Source organism: Accipiter gentilis, chromosome 35 (genome assembly GCF_929443795.1).
Source record: "Accipiter gentilis chromosome 35, bAccGen1.1, whole genome shotgun sequence".
Lineage (NCBI taxonomy): Eukaryota > Metazoa > Chordata > Aves > Accipitriformes > Accipitridae > Astur > Astur gentilis.
The window spans coordinates 5,281,808-5,289,307 of NC_064914.1; positions in this window are offsets into that span (position 1 = coordinate 5,281,808).

The following is a 7,500-nucleotide window of genomic DNA, read 5'->3' on the forward strand; positions in this document are numbered from 1 at the left end:
GAGTTCTGCGTTAGGAAGCGCAACGCCCGCACCCCGTGCCTTTTTCCTTATCATTTCCTTATCTATTTATTTTCTCGGCCTTTCCTCCCCAGGCCCCCCCCCCGCCTTTTTTTAATTCTTGGTCTCGCCGTCAGGGCCCGCGGACCGGGCAGAGGTGGCGGCGGTCCCCGTCCCGTCCCGTCCCGTCCCGTCCGCCGTGGCGAGCCCGGCCGGCCCGCCGAAGGAGGGCAGGCGGCTGTAGAGCCTGGCGGGCGGCGGCCCTGCACCCTGTCTCTCCCGGGCTGGGCCTCTTCTCGATCCACCGACCTTCGAGCAAAAGCCGGTTCGTCCCGGTCGTCCGGCTCTGCCGTGACGGGCGGACGAGGGGTCGCGCGGCCCTCGCGCGTTCCCCGACCCTCGGTCGTGACCGGTACCTGATCGGGTCCCTCCCGGCTCGGAGGAGGAGGGGGCGGCGGCGGCGGCGGCGGCGGCGGCGGCCTCATCACTGGGCTACCTCCGCTGCTGCTTTCCCAGGGACGGGTCCGACCGGGAGCCGAGCCCATCGCCCGTAGGCAGGCACGGAGCGCAGGCCGGACGGCGAAGCGGCCGACCACCCGGGCTGTAACAGAGAAAGCGGCGTTAGCGACACCGTTGCAAATCTTTCTCATTTCCATCTGCGTGCGCGCCCGCGCCCCGCCAAAACAGGCCCCCGGCCCGAACGCCCACCGCCCGCCGCTGCAGCCGCTCACCCGCCCTTAGACACCCTCCACCCGCTGCCCCGCTCACAGTCGTGGGCTCAAAGAGCGCACGCGCGCACACCACCACCACCACCGCCACCACCACCCCCACCACGCGCACACACCCCCCCTTCGAAACAGGCCCCCGGGCTGACACCCCACCCCCCACCCCCCCAACCCCCCCCCCGCACCCTTCCCCGGGCCCGCCGCTACGCAGACACACACCACACACACACGCCGCCCCCCCCCCCCCCCCCCCTTGCCTCGCAGTTCGCGCCGAGCCTGACTGCCCCCGCTCCCCCCTTCCGCCACCAGGTTTGCCGCCCCGGGGATGGAAGGCGGGAGACTTTAGGACCCTGCGGCGTCCCTGCCGGCTCCGTGCCCGGGCGGGAGGGGGGAGGCCCCGGTGCCGCGCCGTCTCTAACTCCCAGCTGCTGAGTCCCTCTCCTGCCGCACCCGTGGCCCCGCTCCCGCCTTCCTTTCTCAGTCAGCCACCCACTCGCCCTGCTGCACTCCTGCCCGCCCCCGCCGCGGGTGGAAAACTAAATGACCGGAGGGGGACGGGGACGGGGACGGGGACGGGGACGGGGACGTGGACGTGGGACAGAAGTAAGAAAAAAAAAAAAAACTCCAACCGATCCAAACAGAAGCCTTCTCCGAAAAGAGACACCATCCCCCCTCGCCAGCCTACCTCTGCGCCAGGCTCCCCGCCTGCTCGCCAGCCGCTCTCGCCCCGCTCTTTGCCAGCCTCCTTTCCCCGCCGCCGCTGCCGCCACGACTGAGCAGCGGACCGTTCCCGTGGCGGGAAACACCACAGTTTCCGCGGGCCCCGTTGCCGGGCTGCAGACCGCCCCACCCAGCCACCCGCCCCCCACCCCACCCCCGTCTCCGAGACGCCGGAGAGTCTGCGATCGGGAGGGGGCGGGGGCTGCACCTACAGGCTTGCAGGTCGGGGATTGCAGTGCGGGGAGGGAGGGGGAGCACAGCCGTGCAGGGGTGCGTCTATCTGTGTGCGCCTGCATCGCGATGTGTGTGTGTGTGTGTGTGCGTGCGTGCGTGTGTGTGTGCGCGCGTGTGCGCGCGCCTGTCGCGGGGGCGGGGGGTGGAGGGGTGGCGGTGCCAGCAGGATCGCAGATATGTATTCCACGGATTTACTTTCTTAAAAAAAGTAAAACGTCCAAAAAAAAAAAAAAGAGGCGGGGGGCGGGGGGTGGCGGTGCCAGCAGGATCGCAGATATGTATTCCACGGATTTACTTTCTTAAAAAAAGTAAAACGTCCAAAAAAAAAAAAAAATGCGGGGGGCGGGGGGTGGCGGTGCCAGCAGGATCGCAGATATGTATTCCACGGATTTACTTTCTTAAAAAAAGTAAAACGTCCAAAAAAAAATAAAAAAATAAAAAAAAATGCGGGGGGCGGGGGGTGGAGGGGTGGCGGTGCCAGCAGGATCGCAGATATGTATGCCACGGATTTACTTTCTTAAAAAAAGTAAAACGTCCAAAAAAAAAAAAAAAGGCGGGGGGCGGGGGGGTGGCGGTGCCAGCAGGATCGCAGATATGTATTCCACGGATTTACTTTCTTAAAAAAAGTAAAACGTCCAAAAATAAAAAAAAATGCGGGGGGCGGGGGGTGGAGGGGTGGCGGTGCCAGCAGGATCGCAGATATGTATTCCACGGATTTACTTTCTTAAAAAAAGTAAAACGTCCAAAAAAAAAAAAAAAGGCGGGGGGCGGGGGGTGGCGGTGCCAGCAGGATCGCAGATATGTATTCCACGGATTTACTTTCTTAAAAAAAGTAAAACGTCCAAAAAAAAAAAAAAAGGCGGGGGGGGGGGGGGTGGCGGTGCCAGCAGGATCGCAGATATGTATTCCACGGATTTACTTTCTTAAAAAAAGTAAAACGTCCAAAAAAAAAAAAAAAGGCGGGGGGCGGGGGGTGGAGGGGTGGCGGTGCCAGCAGGATCGCAGATATGTATGCCACGGATTTACTTTCTTAAAAAAAGTAAAACGTCCAAAAAAAAAAAAAAATGCGGGGGGCGGGGGGGTGGCGGTGCCAGCAGGATCGCAGATATGTATTCCACGGATTTAATTTCTTAAAAAATGTAACACGTCCAAAAAAAAAAAAAAAAAAAAAAAAAACGCGGGGGGCGGGGGGTGGAGGGGTGGCGGTGCCAGCAGGATCGCAGATATGTATTCCACGGATTTACTTTCTTAAAAAAAGTAAAACGTCCAAAAAAAAAAAAAATGCGGGGGGCGGGGGGTGGCGGTGCCAGCAGGATCGCAGATATGTATTCCACGGATTTACTTTCTTAAAAAAAGTAAAACGTCCAAAAAAAAAAAAAAAAAAAAAAAAAAGGGGGTGGGGGGGGGGGGGGGTGTTAAAAGCAGGACGCGGGCTGTTGCTGCCGGAGCGGCCGGTGAAAAGGACCGCCAGGTCTACCCGGCTCCGGAGGCCGTCTGCCAGGTCTACCCAGCTCCGGAGGCCGGCGCGGCCGCCGGCGGCGCCCGGAGGACGCGGGGTGTCGCTGCCGGAGCGGCCGGTGAAAAGGGCCGCCAGGTCTACCCGGCTCCGGAGGCCGGCTGCCAGGTCTACCCAGCTCCGGAGGCTGCGCGGCCGCCGGCGGCGCCCGGAGGACGCGGGGTGTCGCTGCCGGAGCGGCCGGTGAAAAGGGCCGCCAGGTCTACCCGGCTCCGGAGGCCGGCTGCCAGGTCTACCCAGCTCCGGAGGCCGGCGCGGCCGCCGGCGGCGCCCGGAGGACGCGGGGTGTCGCTGCCGGAGCGGCCGGTGAAAAGGGCCGCCAGGTCTACCCGGCTCCGGAGGCCGGCTGCCAGGTCTACCCAGCTCCGGAGGCCGGCTGCCAGGTCTACCCAGCTCCGGAGGCCGGCGCGTCCGCCGTCGGCGCCCGCAGGACGCGGGGTGTCGCTGCCGGAGCGGCCGGTGAAAAGGGCTGCCAGGTCTACCCGGTTCCGGAGGCCGGCTGCCAGGTCTACCCAGCTCCGGAGGCCGGCTGCCAGGTCTACCCGGTTCCGGAGGCCGGCTGCCAGGTCTACCCGGTTCCGGAGGCCGGCTGCCAGGTCTACCCGGCTCCGGAGGCCGGCTGCCAGGTCTACCCGGCTCCGGAGGCCGGCTGCCAGGTCTACCCAGCTCCGGAGGCCGGCGCGGCCGCCGGCGGCGCCCGGAGGACGCGGGGTGTCGCTGCCGGAGCGGCCGGTGAAAAGGGCCGCCAGGTCTACCTGGGTCCGGCGGTACTTAGCCGCATTTCGGGAGCTGGGAGGTAGACCTGATAGCCCCGCCGCTTCCACGGAGCTGGCGAAGGGGTCGCTGTTTTTCGCTGCCTCCAGTTACGTCATCGTAAAAGTCGGTGTCATTGGCCGGTCTCCCCGGTGGGCAGGCACGGCACTCTTGGAGCCGGCCGGGGGCGGGGGCGTGCTTTCCCGTATTATAGGAGCTAGTGGTAACGGGTGCACGGAGCAGCGCTAGTCAGCGGCTGCAAGGCCTGCGGCTCAGCCGGTGAAGTGGGGCGCTGGGCGGTCGTTGTGGTGGCGGCTTCCGTGGTGGCTCGGCTCCCTCTTTCGATGTCTTCGGCCTGTGTGTCCCGTCGTTTTCCAAATATGCCAGACCGGTGCCTGCGAAGGTCTGGCAGGCTGCGGTGGCCGCTGACCCCGGGGTGCGAGAACTGTAAAGGTGGATTCTGCTGGGCAAAGCCCGGTGGCCGGCGGTGGCCACCGGCACTCGAACGCGGTAAGACCGGGTGGAACCGAACCTGCCTCGGCTTTCTCCCGGCCTCGGAGGGCCCGATGATGGCAAAGGTGAGCGCTGGTATATGCGAGGGCAGCTGCCCGTGAGCGTCCAGCCCGCCGCGGCCGCCGCCGGCTCCTGAGGGCCCGGTGATGGGTGGGCGAGGTGGCGGCACCTCGTCCTTTCTCTGGCCTTAAGCTGGAGTGGGCAGAGTGGCAGCTGGTTCCTGGTGGCCGGCAGCCGGATGCAGACGGCTGGGGGTTCTCGTGCGTGCCGCAGCTCCCCCCCCAGCCCCCGAGGGCCCGGTGATGGCACAGGCGAGAGGCCGCAGTGCCTCGTCCTGTTTTTTGCCGGCATGAGCCATGTGTGGGCGGCCTGTGGTGTCCGGCTGGCCCCGGCTTGCCTGGTTGCAGGAGGGCTCGGTGGGAAAGGTCTGCGGCGTTTTTCCGGGTTAGAGGTGGCGGCACCTCATCGCGTTTTCTCTGGCCTTAAGCCGGAACCCATCCACGAATTGGGCAGAGCGTGAGCGGCAGCCGGCCCTGGTGGCCGGCAGCCGGATGCAGACGGCTGGGGGTTCTCGTGCGTGCCGCAGCTCCCCCCCCCAGCCCCCGAGAGCCCGGTGATGGCACAGGCGAGAGGCCGCAGTGCCTCGTCCTGTTTTTTGCCGGCATGAGCCATGTGTGGGCGGCCTGTGGTGTCCGGCTGGCCCCGGCTTGCCTGGTTGCAGGAGGGCTCGGTGGGAAAGGTCTGCGGCTTTTTTCCGGGTTAGAGGTGGCGGCACCTCATCGCGTTTTCTCTGGCCTTAAGCCGGAACCCATCCACGAATTGGGCAGAGCGTGAGCGGCGGCCGGCCCTGGTGGCCGGCAGCCGGATGCAGACGGCTGGGGGTTCTCGTGCGTGCCGCAGCTCCCCCCCCCAGCCCCCGAGGGCCCGGTGATGGCACAGGCGAGAGGCCGCAGTGCCTCGTCCTGTTTTTTGCCGGCATGAGCCATGTGTGGGCGGCCTGTGGTGTCCGGCTGGCCCCGGCTTGCCTGGTTGCAGGAGGGCTCGGTGGGAAAGGTCTGCGGCGTTTTTCCGGGTTAGAGGTGGCGGCACCTCATCGCGTTTTCTCTGGCCTTAAGCTGGGGGCCGCAAAGCGGTGAGAAAATTGCGGCTGTACCTGGTGGCTGGCAAGCCGAACGCAGGCGTCTGGGGTTGTCTAGCTTCCGTGGCATTCCCCCGGCCCTCAACACCCGTGCAGGGCATGGGTCCAGGTCCGTCCCCCCCGATGGCATGCAGTTGCCTGCGGGGCGGGCAAAGACCGGCAGCCGGTGGTGGCTGTTGGCACTCGAACGCTGGAAGGGCTGGGGGTGTTGAGCCTGCCGTGGCCTTCTACCCTGTCCCGTTGGCCTCAGAAAAATCATTGTCTGGAGCGGGCGTGGCCCGTGGCACCTCCAGCTCCCTGATTTGACTGATCCAGACCCACAGGCAGCGCCTGCTGAGGCGTCCTCGGGTGCGTCGGAGAGCCTCCACGGCGGGCCGGCTCTGCCGGTGTTCAGGTCGTTGGAGCAACCCTCGCAGGCGTTGCCCTCTCACTCGCACGCAGGGCCCCCGCGCCTGCCGTCCGCCCTCCTCCGGGTGGCGGCGGGTGCGGGCGGCCGTCGTTGTCCCAGGACTCGTGGCCGTGGGGCCTCCGCTCCTTCCCCGTCTCCCTTCCCTTACTGATCGATGAGGCGTTTAGGGCGCGTCGGAGGGGCTTCCCGGCGGGCCGGCTCTGCCGGTGTTCAGGCCGGCGTTGCACCTCTCCGCAGACGTTGCCCTCTCACTCGCACGCAGGGCCCCCGCGCCTGCCGTCCGCCCTCCTCCGGGTGGCGGCGGGTGCGAGCGGCCGTCGTTGTCCCAGGACTCGTGGCCGTGGGGCCTCCGCTCCTTCCCCGTCTCCCTTCCCTTACTGATCGATGAGGCGTTTAGGGCGCGTCGGAGGGGCTTCCCGGCGGGCCGGCTCTGCCGGTGTTCAGGCCGGCGTTGCACCTCTCCGCAGACGTTGCCCTCTCACTCGCACGCAGGGCCCCCGCGCCTGCCGTCCGCCCTCCTCCGGGTGGCGGCGGGTGAGAGCGGCCGTCGTTGTCTCAGGACTCGTGGCCGTGGGGCCTCCGCTCCTTCCCCGTCTCCCTTCCCTTACTGATCGATGAGGCGTTTAGGGCGCGTCGGAGGGGCTTCCCGGCGGGCCGGCTCTGCCGGTGTTCAGGCCGGCGTTGCACCTCTCCGCAGACGTTGCCCTCTCACTCGCACGCAGGGCCCCCGCGCCTGCCGTCCGCCCTCCTCCGGGTGGCGGCGGGTGCGAGCGGCCGTCGTTGTCCCAGGACCCGTGGCCGTGGGGCCTCCGCTCCTTCCTCCTTTCCCTTCCCTTACTGATCGATGAGGCGTTTAGGGCGCGTCGGAGGGGCTTCCCGGCGGGCCGGCTCTGCCGGTGTTCAGGCCGGCGTTGCACCTCTCCGCAGACGTTGCCCTCTCACTCGCACGCAGGGCCCCCGCGCCTGCCGTCCGCCCTCCTCCGGGTGGCGGTGGGTGCGAGCGGCCGTCGTTGTCCCAGGACCCGTGGCCGTGGGGCCTCCGCTCCTTCCCCGTCTCCCTTCCCTTACTGATCGATGAGGCGTTTAGGGCGCGTCGGAGGGGCTTCCCGGCGGGCCGGCTCTGCCGGTGTTCAGGCCGGCGTTGCACCTCTCCGCAGACGTTGCCCTCTCACTCGCACGCAGGGCCCCCGCGCCTGCCGTCTGCCCTCCTCCGGGTGGCGGCGGGTGCGAGCGGCCGTCGTTGTCCCAGGACCCGTGGCCGTGGGGCCTCCGCTCCTGCCTCGTTTGCCTTCCCTTGCTGATCCGATGAGGCGTTTAGGGCGCGTCGGAGGGGCTTCCCGGCGGGCCGGCTCTGCCGGTGTTCAGGCCGGCGTTGCACCTCTCTGCAGACGTTGCCCTCTCACTCGCACGCAGGGCCCCCGCGCCTGCCGTCCGCCCTCCTCCGGGTGGCGGTGGGTGCGAGCGGCCGTCGCTGTCCCAGGACCCGTGGCCGTGG